Here is a 13,082-nt window from a genome sequence, read left to right as displayed (position 1 = left end):
AAATATCAAATTTATGGTTCCCCTCGGTAGGAAACTGTTTCCCTCGGCGGCTTCGCTGCCTCGGGAAATAGTTTCCTCCCTTGGGGAACCATAAATTTGCTATTTCCCTCATACCCATTCCATAACTGTATAATATTATGTTGTTTATTATTTGAAGAATTTGATGTAACCTCAGTCACATTACTACATGTTTGTTAGATTATATTTTGCTTCATTAAGAACCTAGACTGGGGAATTAAGGGAACTCTAAGTACAGTTGAACTTCAGTATTTTGAACACTGATATCTCAAATACCATGGATAATTCAAAGTGATTTGGAAGTTTCAGTCACTTTTTTGTATTTATATTTCATCATTGGTCTCTCAATTCCTCCAAGTTTCTTCTCAGTTCCGTTGAGTCCGAGGTATCAAAGTTTGACTGTAATTTCATTGTTTTAGGCCTTTATAATTCACTTGATGAATGATGTAGTAATGTACACAGAGAATACAAAACGGATTGAAAGCAATAAAGTTATGAACTTCTGTAGATTTTCTTGTGTTCATTTTCAATTCAAATTAAAGAAAAAGGTGGTGATTTAAAAAAAAAAAACTTCCTTTTTATACACACGAATTGTGATTATAAAGTGAAATATAAAATACAAATATACTGAGTGGATTGGACAACAGAGTAAGTCTATAATTGCACTGTCCTTAAATGGTGAAAATTGAACTTTGAGAAATCAACACCTCAAGAATGATATGGGAGAATTTAAGAATAAAGATGTAGAAAGCACAGAAAACATGTTCAATGTATTTAGCTTTACAGAGTTTACCTGAACAGACATCTCTTTCATGTCATTATGATGGACTTGGGCACAACAGAAATGACATCTGTGTGCCTCTGCCACTTCAAGAAAAATAATTACCAAAGATATTCGATGTCAGTTGCACTGGTCAATGCATTACAAAGTAAAATAAACATAAATGCACCCTCAATAAAACAAAATGTAAACAAAAATATACATGCACTACACCCAACAGTGACCAGGTTAAATTAGTCAGGTGTGGGTTCCAGTGCTGACATAGGAAACAAGAAAAATAATATGGCTTAATTAAGCCTATTTAAGAGTTGTGTTCAGCTTTAACAAGACCAATTGTTGCATATAAAGAACCAGTTGTTTATTCAATGATATACTAGTATTTTGATATTTATACTCCAGACACTACTTATCTGATTGGGTTAGGTTTCCGCCTGACTGGGTTAGGTTCTAAATTGACTGTTTTAATTCTGCCTGAGTGGTTATGTTCTAAACTGACTGTTTTATGACCCTGCCTGAGTGGGTAAGGTTTCTGCCTGAGTGGTTAGGTTCTAAACTGACTGTTTTATGACTCTGCCTGAGTGGTTAGGTTCTAAACTGACTGTTTTATGACTCTGCCTGAGTGGGTTTGGTTTCTGCCTGAGTGGTTAGGTTCTAAACTGACTGTTTTATGATTCTGCCTGAGTGGTTAGGTTCTAAACTGACTGTTTTATGATTCTGCCTGAGTGGTTAAGTTCTAAACTGACTGTTTTATGATTCTGCCTGAGTGGGTAAGGTTTCTGCCTGAGTGGTTAGGTTCTAAACTGACTGTATTATGACTCTGCCTGAGTGGTTAGGTTCTAAACTGACTGTTTTATGATTCTGCCTGAGTGGTTAGGTTCTAAACTGACTGTTTTATGACTCTGCCTGAGTGGGTTTGGTTTCTGCCTGAGTGGTTAGGTTCTAAACTGACTGTTTTATGATTCTGCCTGAGTGGTTAGGTTCTAAACTGACTGTTTTATGACTCTGCCTGAGTGGGTAAGGTTTCTGCCTGAGTGGTTAGGTTCTAAACTGACTGTATTATGACTCTGCCTGAGTGGATAAGGTTTCTGCCTGAGTGGTTAGGTTCTAAACTGACTGTTTTATGATTCTGCCTGAGTGGTTAGGTTCTAAACTGACTGTTTTATGACTCTGCCTGAGTGGGTAAGGTTTCTGCCTGAGTGGTTAGGTTCTAAACTGACTGTTTTATGACTCTGCCTGAGTGGGTTTGGTTTCTGCCTGAGTGGTTAGGTTCTAAACTGACTGTTTTATGATTCTGCCTGAGTGGTTAGGTTCTAAACTGACTGTTTTATGACTCTGCCTGAGTGGGTAAGGTTTCTACCTGAGTGGTTAGGTTCTAAACTGACTGTATTATGACTCTGCCTGAGTGGTTAGGTTCTAAACTGACTGTTTTATGATTCTGCCTGAGTGGGTAAGGTTTCTACCTGAGTGGTTAGGTTCTAAACTGACTGTACTATGACTCTGCCTGAGTGGATAAGCTTTCTGCCTGAGTGGTTAGGTTCTAAACTGACTGTTTTATGATTCTGCCTGACTGGGTTAGGTTTCTGTCTGACTGGGTTAGGCTCTAAATTGACTGTTTTATGATTCTGCCTGAGTGGTTAGGTTCTAAACTGACTGTTTTATGATTCTGCCTGAGTGGGTAAGGTTTCTACCTGAGTGGTTAGGTTCTAAACTGACTGTTTTATGACTCTGCCTGAGTGGGTTTGGTTTCTGCCTGAGTGGTTAGGTTCTAAACTGACTGTTTTATGATTCTGCCTGAGTGGGTAAGGTTTCTGCCTGAGTGGTTAGGTTCTAAACTGACTGTATTATGACTCTGTCTGAGTGGGTAAGGTTTCTGCCTGAGTGGTTAGGTTCTAAACTGACTGTTTTATGATTCTGCCTGAGTGGTTATGTTCTAAACTGACTGTTTTATGACTCTGCCTGACTGGGTAAGGTTTCTGCCTGAGTGGTTAGGTTCTAAACTGACTGTTTTATGATTCTGCCTGAGTGGGTAAGGTTTCTACCTGAGTGGTTAGGTTCTAAACTGACTGTTTTATGATTCTGCCTGACTGGGTTAGGTTTCTGCCTGACTGGGTTAGGTTCTAAATTGACTGTTTTATGATTCTGCCTGAGTGGTTAGGTTCTAAACTGACTGTTTTATGACTCTGCCTGACTGGGTAAGGTTTCTGCCTGAGTGGTTAGGTTCTAAACTGACTGTATTATGACTCTGCCTGAGTGGATAAGGTTTCTGCCTGAGTGGTTAGGTTCTAAACTGACTGTTTTATGATTCTGCCTGACTTGGATAGGTTTCTGCCTGACTGGGTTAGGTTCTAAATTGACTGTTTTATGATTCTGCCTGAGTGGTTAGGTTCTAAACTGACTGTTTTATGACCCTGCCTGAGTGGGTAAGGTTTCTGCCTGAGTGGTTAGGTTCTAAACTGACTGTTTTATGACTCTGCCTAAGTGGGTTTGGTTTCTGCCTGAGTGGTTAGGTTCTTAACTGACTGTTTTATGATTCTGCCTGAGTGGTTAGGTTCTAAACTGACTGTTTTATGATTCTGCCTGAGTGGTTAGGTTCTAAACTGACTGTTTTATGACTCTGCCTGAGTGGGTTTGGTTTCTGCCTGACTGGGTTAGGTTCTAAACTGACTGTTTTATGACCCTGCCTGAGTGGGTAAGGTTTCTGCCTGAGTGGTTAGGTTCTAAACTGACTGTTTTATGACTCTGCCTAAGTGGGTAAGGTTTCTGCCTGAGTGGTTAGGTTCTAAACTGACTGTTTTATGATTCTGCCTGAGTGGTTAGGTTCTAAACTGACTGTTGTACGACTCTGCCTGAGTGGGTTTGGTTTCTGCCTGACTGGGTTAGGTTTTAAACTGACTGTTTTATAAGTCTGCCTGAGTGGGTTAGGTTTCTGCCTGACTGGGTTAGGTTCTAAACTGACAGTTCTATGTTCCTGCCTATAGGTTCTTAACTGACTGTTTATGATTCTGCCTTACTGGGTTAGGTTCTTCACTGACTTGTTCATGTTTCTGCCTGACTGGGTTACATTCTAAACTGACTATTAGCAGTTCCTGCATGAGTGGATTAGGTTTCTAATTTGCCTTATTCATAATTTCTGCCCGACTTGGTAAGGTTTCAAACTGAATGTTTTAGGTTCAGTTTTAGGTTTTAAAAGTTACTTGATAATGTATGGCACGCCGATTGCTTCAAAATTATTTTCTGCACAACGATCACGATTTTATACACGAGCTTGATGAAAAATATACACGAGTAAAATAAAAATGCACGTATCGGTAAAAATTGCACATAGTTTGAAAGATTTTAACACAAACATAACGAAAAATACACGAATCCGAAATTTTTTACACGATTAAGGGGTATAAAATGCACAAACGTAAAATCAAAAACTGCACGAGCAGAGGAAACTAAAAATTACACAAACAATTTTACTGCGCATACAGCTGCGCATATCATTATTATGCACATAGAATATTCATTGTGTTCTTGGTTTTCTGTACTCTTTATCTCTTTATGAATGCTGGATGTATCGATAGAAAATGGCGTTGACGATGATATGCATGTTTGTTTGCTTCTTTATTTCTTCGCTAAAACTCGATCCGATTTCTAGCTAATGCCAATCGAGCGAATGAAATGTTTTCTTGTGAACTGTGTGAAAAAAATTAAAAGTTGTTCGGAGATATTATATTTTTATAATATGTTTATATTGACCGAGATCCTAGCCAAAATATGGAGGTATTATATGATGCCGGACTTAAATTGTGACAAGAAAGGAATCGCATGTTTGTGTTATAATGCGGGGGGGGGGGGGGGGGGGGGGAGTACCATTGCATATGATGCACTCGACTCCGAACTGAAAGTAATATATACGCTCTTTGGCTTTATAAAATTCTCTAACTTATAGATACAACTTTAACTGAAAGTACTTGTATAAAATAAAATTAACACATGCGTAATAAAAGGATTAATAAACTGAATTCTTTATGAAAATGATGGCAGAATTATAGCTGATTGTAATCATTAAATTGTAGAATTTGTTTTGGTACTTCTCATTTGTACTGATTATGAATTCATTTGGGCAATTTGGAATAGGAATTATTCAGTTGGCTGGATATATTTTTTATTTTCAAAAAGATTAAAAAGTCTGGATTACCTGACCTTATATATAAACAGTATGTTTTTAAAGTCAAACATAAAAAAAATATTTTATTTCTAATTATACATGTATCTTTACTTATAAAATATGAGGATATCAATTTTGGTTGGATATCTGTAGCCTACACTGCTATGAATTCCTTCCATGATATCGCATATTTTCAGTCATAAACTACTCAATAAAAAACAAGGGTTACCGTCATTCGTAATGGCAATTACTTGATAAATGTTTTCACTTTTTATAAAAAGGACCAGATAAAGGGAAAATATGTATACTCTATGTGCTTTATGTACATGCGGTATTGTGTTTTGTTACTTAAAATTTGTCCAAATGAAATAACAAATAAATCCTGGCACCGGTAAAACAAATATTTAGTGGCGGATCTGGTTCGTGGATAGATTGAGTCGCAACATCTGAATCTATGTATTTATTAAAGTTTCAAATCGTTGGACCATAATGACACATCAGAAATTTTAAAACAGTGAATTTCTAAATACATCTACGTACTATGTTACAAACAGGCCCGTAGGATGCATTTTCAGTTGGGGAGGGGGGGGGGCACAGCCATACATTTTCAGTTGAGGGGGCACTATCAACTACCAAAAATTTCTTGACAAGCAAAAAAAAAAAAAAAAAAAAGAAGGTCATCAGACGTTTTTATTGAGGGGGGCACAGGCATATAGTATCTATGTTTTCTATAGTAATGTATGCATCGGCAAAATTATTGGGGGGGGGGGGGGCACGCCCCCCACGTGCCCCCCCCCCGGTTCCTACGGCCATGACAAATAAGAAAATGGGGATGGATATAATAATAAATAGAAAGAACATAGAAATGTTTTATCACTCTTAAATAAAGCAAATAAATCATGTTCTTTATGGAGCTCGAGGTTTGACAAATATTTTCCAAGATAACAATTTTCCTTTACATTTCGAATTCGTATGCATAAAATTTTAATTATTTTCCGAACGCTAAGTTTTTGTGATAACACTTTTTTACCCAAATCTATAGTCATTATAAAAAGAACATGACTGTATAATTATAAAATGAAAATAATCGTCAATAACATTCAAGGAACATATTTGATACAAGATCCACTTTTTAAAAGACTATTCATGTGCATATTTAACATTTTTGAAAATTCAGATTATGAGTTAAAAAGCCTATAATCTATGCAATTTGTATTTTGTACGTATACATGTACAAGTAATTAAAAAGTTTGCTTTATAGCATTATTGTACATGTGTATCAATGGCATCAACCAGGTCTTGTTTTACTTCGAGCGTGACTACGAATAAATATAAGAAAACATATGATGAATATAAACCTCAAGAAATCTTTGTTTTATTACCGTGTGCAAATTTATTATTGTCAAAATCTGCATTGAAAATAAATATGCATGTGTAGCCAAGTCCCAGCTAATTAAGTTCATCTTGTATGTCTTCTTGAATTTGGTCTTACAATATCGTTACAGTTCAGTTGAATTGCAATCCTGATTTTGATAGCTATAGACTATTTTATGTACCCTTAAATTCTTAGAAAATATTTCAGGCACGTAGCATCAGGAGGGATCTGCCCCCCCCCCTTTTTTTCCCCAAACATAACCTACTTCTATTGTAAATTTCCACTGAAAAGCTGGTTGCCACCTCCCTTTGTTGTAGGATAGTTTAAATCAAAGTAATTTGGTATTATAATGTGTTTCGAAAATCAAGTGGAAGGTGGAACCCCCCTCCCCCACGAAATAGGATTTTCGAGTTTGGACACTTTACACTTTACACTTTTTTTTTTTTTTTTTTTTTGCTTGTCAAGGTTTTTTCAGGTAGGTTGTCAAAAAAAAAATCTGATTGACTCCCCCCCCCCTCCAAACGCTTTCAAAAACGATATTACGTGCCTGTATTTTATAATTTTAAATTTTCTTACCTCCTTTATATGCATTTAAATATTCAAAGTAGACTACCGCCGATACATTAAAAACAACATAAATTAAACTTTAATTCACATAAGTAAAACGACTTTATATTTTTGCTACATTTTCATGGAGTTTTATGAAATCACCACACGTTGCTCAAAAGTTAAGACTACATGTAGTTTGTTACATACATATATCAAAAAGCGAGATATGCGTTTCAATAATAAAATTTAAGTTGCACAATTATTTGCTCGATTTTCTTTACTGTTGACTTCCAAAAAGTTTTCGGTCAAATTCCACAACCCAGATGACCGCAACATTGCTTCAAAATTTTTGTATGAATTGCTAGTAATGTAATCTTTAATCAAAAGGTATTATTGGTGTGTCAAATAGCTATTAAATCGATTAGCGTACAGGTGTCTTTCGTTCCAGAACCAGCAGGGAGGGATCTCTGTATGAAAAGGTCACGCATGCACATCCTTGATTATTACCAAAAGTACACACAGTGGGTGGTGGAGGAGAAGAGTTTGATTTGTTGTTAACTCTCCTGTATTATATCACATGTTTTTATTTTTTTTTTTATTTAGGCCTATACGTCATTGTTTTAAACTTTCAAAAGAAATTGCTATATAGAGGAATGACATACTTTAAAAAATCCAACAATTAAACACACAACTGGTAGTATGCATCCCCCTTTTTTACGTTATCTATACAAGTATTCTGTGTAGAATGTTTTTTATTCGGGGTTGTTCATATACTACAAGTTTAAGATTGTGTGCCTGTCATTTTATCTATATGTATCATATACGTTTTATATATTCTTGAGAGTCTAGCGGAATTTTAAAAGAATCTTTTAAAAAGGATTATAACACGTTACTCCTCCTTTTGTTATAATAGTATGTTTCAAGCATCCAAGCCACATTGAACTGTTCTCTAATGAATATTAATGAAATGTGCGCAATGAGGATGCGTAGCATATTATGTCGATGTTGTATTCTCACTCGTGCAGTTTTCGTTTTTACGTTTGTGTAATTTCCTCACTATATCGTGTAAATATTTTGTTGATTGTGCAGTTTTCTATAGTTTGTGTAAATTTCAATAGCTTCGTGTATATTTTCCTCACTTTGTGTAAGTTTTTACTTACTCGTGTAATTTTTGTCTTAGGTCGTGCAGAAAATAATTTTGAAGCAATCGGCGTGCCATAATAATGTGTCTACCTGAGCGGATTATGTTCTTAGCAAATGGTTTTTATTCCTTCCAGACTGGATAAGGATTTAACCAACCTGGGATAGCTATGAAAGTGACCGTTTATGTTCTGCTTAACCGTTACTTTCACTTATATTTTATGTTTATTTCGTGTGTAAATCAGATGTACTAGTATTTTTGTTCCGTTTCCTTAATAAATACATGTACAGGGTCGTAGTATATCACGGGGCGGGGAGGGGACACATCCTTTTACTGTTTAAAATGTTCGTTGAAAAGCTGCCTAGCCCACCACTTTTTTTTTGGCAGTATAGGCAAACTAGGCAAATGTGTATGAATAAGTATAAACATTATTTTGCTGTGAAAGGAGTCTTAACCTTAACCCCCCCCCCACACCCACATACACACAACAAAAGATTTTCGAGTTTGCCCCCCCCCCTTCTTTTTTTCTTTTGTTGGTTTGTCAAAGTTATTTTAAGCAAGTTGCCTTTGTTTTCTTCCCCTCCTCCCCTCGTTTTTTTTTTCAAAGATGATACAACGTGTCAGAAAGAAACAAATGGACTCCCTTACATACCTGCTTGAAATTGATAACCAAGTTCTAAACTGCCTTTGTTTAGTTTTCGGGGGTGAGATTGGGGTTATTGTTATTTTTTAATTTTTAGATTCCTTTGTTGATTGGTGGATGCGGACAGGGTTTTTTTTTTTTTTTAGCTATTTTAATCCATTCTTTAATATTCTTAATTCCATTCCATTAATTTATATTTGTGCTTTTTTAAAATTATATAAGCAGTTTCCTTACCTAAGTTCAAATAATTGCTTTACTTAATGATACCTAGACTAAAAAGGATTTTACAACATCTATATGAAAAACACATAAACTATTAGGTCATTCAATTCAATCGGGTTAGGCCTTCCCTCTCCAATTACATAATCTAGAGTCATACCGGAATTTGTTTTTCCGAACTGCCTGACTGGTTAAGTAATAGACTCTACCCTCTATCTAGCGAGCAGAAAGGGCAGAGATTGAACTACTTATTTTATTCAAAATATTAGACGTTAAATTAACTATATTACACTGAGAAATCTCTCTCTCTTTCTCTCTCTCTGCAAAAATAAAGGGGGGTTCCAACCCCCGGAACCCCCCCCCCTCTGGATCCGCCAATGCAACATCCGCATCTTTCCAAGAAATAATTAAAGTCCATTTAGTTAAGGGACATATATCACAAACCTGATTTAAATGCCATTATTCATCAGCCAGAGTTGTGTAGCGTAGTGGTTAGGCGAGTTAATTTCAAAAGAAAATGATACTCTAGATTTTTATCGCTAGGGTTCGAACCCCATGAAAACCACATTATTTTCTAATTGAAGTGGGTCGGTACGTGATCAAATCTTCTGAGAAGGCCTTCGGCCTTCACAGGATTTGATCACGTGACCGACCCACTTCAATTCCCATTGAAGTTTTTAAACTTGTTATTTATTTCTTAATAACAGAATAATTTTTGCCGGGTAAATTTTCCTCGGCAAAGTTTTTTTTATCATAATTTCATGAAAACTTCTTTAAATACTATAAATATATACGCTTTTTATATATCTTGTTAAAGAAAATATATATCTACCACATGTAGTAGTCTAGATGTATACACATGATACAAATATTTTTTAAACAATATTAATTAAGCTGGGGAGTGCCTAAATGCTGTTTTATTGATGATCTTGAAATGTACGAAACAGTGGCGGTTAGCTCTAGTTCTACAGCATCCATTATTACAGAAGAGAAAGTTCTAGGAAGTGATGAAATGAGTTCTGAACAGAACTTCTTAATTATATAGGTAAGATTTTTTCCATCATGTAATATTATGTTTAGTTTATATTTTGAAGAGGAAGAAAAACTTTTTAAAGACAACAAAATCATTAGGCTAGTTGTTGTTTTCTGCAGACTTGACGCTTCACAGGCGCTTGTTTCGTATAGAGACGTCGGTTTCATACCTGGACGTGGAAGTCCATGTAAATACACATGGAGCCTATATAGTATATATGCCTTTTTAAACATGAACATACTATATATTTTCAGTAACTTCTAGTGCCCATGGTTTCACAGTATATTACAGCTGCATTACACACTTTTATGTCGGCAGGCGGTAAAACTAGTTTTGCAGACTCCCGACTCTCTCTGAATAATGTATTTCGTTAACAGATTCGGTTCAACAAAATATCAATACTGCATTAAAAATCTTTAAAAGAGAGAAAGAGAGAGAGAGTTTAACGGCATGAAGAAATGCACATATAAAAGATTAGTCGTCTATAAATTAAATTGTCAAAGTGTTTAAACTAAGAGATTTATAGTGGAACAATTAAACTAAAAGAAGAAGATGAAAAAAAAAATACAACCCATTTAAGGATAACATAAGCTTTCAAAGCAATGTTTTAATGGACTTATATTGTGAACTTTTATAACTTTGCCCTTGCTATTACAATATTTTAACATTCCAAAATGAACATCATAATACTTACAGTACAGGCATCGCAGATCCCGTATTTCCTGCGCCCCGTCGCGGTATAAACACAACGCGGGATTTGGCCAGGCGAGACAGGTAAACCACGTTCCCTCCGCAGGAAATTCATCACTTACCTGTCCCCACCGCGGTTAAATCATCGATCAACTAGTATCGTAAACAAATGGGAGTTATCTCCCCGAATGAGAATTTGCGAAATTTCCCTGTAGTAACAAAAAATAACCAGTGTATGTTTATTTATTAATATAAAGTATTTTCTTTTATTTCGCAACGATGAATAGAAAATAATAAACATACTCCAAAAAAGAATTTGTAAAGCAGAAGATATAAACTTTTTTTGATTTGTTTTTAAAACTATATACATGTATCAATACTAAGGCATCTTTTGTTTAAATAGAATCAAGAAAAATATTTATAAGCTGTGTTATTTGAGAGTTTAGCATCAAACAAAATTAAATATTGAAATTATTAGTACTAAAACGTCTTTTCAGATTATATGCGAACTGCAATAATGATGTGCACATGCTAAACAATAGTCAGTGCAAGTTCCGATTAACAATTTTAAACATTCCTATGAAAAAAGGTACATCTTTATATTGTTTATGTTTTTGTATTTTTACCAAATTTAGAACACTATAATTCATTTAATTAATTTCACTTTTTTGAATAAATGTGCAAGCATTTTTCTGAAAGTGTCAAATTACTGGAAAGCCGTAATATTCGAAGCCGAGAGTATACAGTTAGTGGGCACGTGAACGGTTTACAAGCTATCAATAAAAAATATAATCTTTTCTTCACCTTGATTTTTATTTCTTTGGTAAACGATGGTCTTTTTTTATTTAAATATTTCTCCATTTACAAGTTCAATAAAATAACATAGGGTGTACATGCATGGTGATGAACTCCACAGAACAAATAAAATGAAGGGGGATATTACACTTACAACACTTTTATTTTCAATAATATTCAAGGTAAAAATCAAATGCTAACGTTAACTTTAACAAATTTTGTTTCTTTGAGTATTAAGTATTAACCGCGATCATTTCCTGTGTATAGGGATTAGCAGACCCAGAGCAGGAAACGACATGCCCTGGGGGTTTCACACATGCGATTGCCCTAGAGTACCTGGGGTAAATCTCTCTGAATGTGCACATCGTTGTCTAGCCATACGACACAAATTAATTAATATAGTTTGAATAAAATAAAATAAACCAAATTACGTTTTATAAGTATATGTATTTTGTTTACGTCCCTGTTTATACATTTACCTGTATATCTAAGTAGAATTTCAAGAGAGAGAGAAAGAGAGAGAGAAACATACAGAATGTTACGGCACGTGCATGGTTTTTCTTGAAATCAGTTTATTGATTTATCGAGCCCATCGAATAAAACAAAATATTCATATTATAATTGTAAATGAAATTGCTTGTGAATCAAATTTTGCTCAGTTTCAAAGTAGTCGTTTCTTTGAACAGATAGAATTTACTGTACATGCTGTAGCTGGTTTATCACTTTATTGGTCAGTTAATTTTTTAAGGACTTTGCCTAATTCTGCCAATTTATGAAGTTATAGCCACAGAAACTAATTTTACTAAACTAACCATTCCGATTTGACGATACATGTACGTGAATTTTGTTGATGGGCATGATTATTATATCGATTTCAAAAAGAAAGGAAATAGAAATACAGTCAAATCTAGATATGAAATTATACTGAATAGAATGTAATGATTTTATTTACAACAATAACCAAAAAAAAAAAAAAAAAAAAGATCATGTTGATATTTCTTCTATAGTCTTACATCTTTAGCGCATAATATTTGTGAGAAGTTAATCCTAAATGTACACGTGTTTATTCTTTAATACTATACTGTTACCATCTCCATCTAGTAGCATCGTGTTTCATGCTTATATTTAAAATAGATATGTATACAGAGACATAATGATAGAATCTCCCAGACAAATAAACGCATAACTACATGTAATCGAGAACACAACTGCACTGGCTAATGGTGAACACTGTATTTAATGCATTTTAAAGAAACGATATGGCATTTTTAAAAAATCTAATGCTACTATTACAAGGTGGATTATTTAGCAATTTATGGTGGAATTATCGATTTTAATAAATATATACGATAATTCAGTTGACGATATTTCACATCCAATTTTACCACACACACTGGCATTATAAGCTCCCTTTTTAAATTTGAGAATTATTTAATTTTTAGTGACTATTAAAAAAAAGATAAATAAAAAAATATTATTATACAATTTGATAATACTTAAAAATTGAATTAAAAATTCATTTAATTAATGTAGGCCGTGATCTTTAATGGCTTACCCCCCCTTTTTTTCGACGCTATAAAAAATCGACAACACTTTCCAGGTAACAACATCTAAGCTCAAGAATAACGGTAGCTGGCCCCGCCGCGGTGTACACACGGTCGCAGGTAGTACCGCGATCAAAA

This window comes from Saccostrea echinata, unplaced genomic scaffold (assembly GCF_033153115.1).
Source record: "Saccostrea echinata isolate AGI-Se365-2 ecotype Australia unplaced genomic scaffold, CSIRO_AGI_Sech_v1 ptg000064l, whole genome shotgun sequence".
NCBI classification, from domain to species: domain Eukaryota; kingdom Metazoa; phylum Mollusca; class Bivalvia; order Ostreida; family Ostreidae; genus Saccostrea; species Saccostrea echinata.
This window is presented reverse-complemented; position numbering follows the sequence as displayed.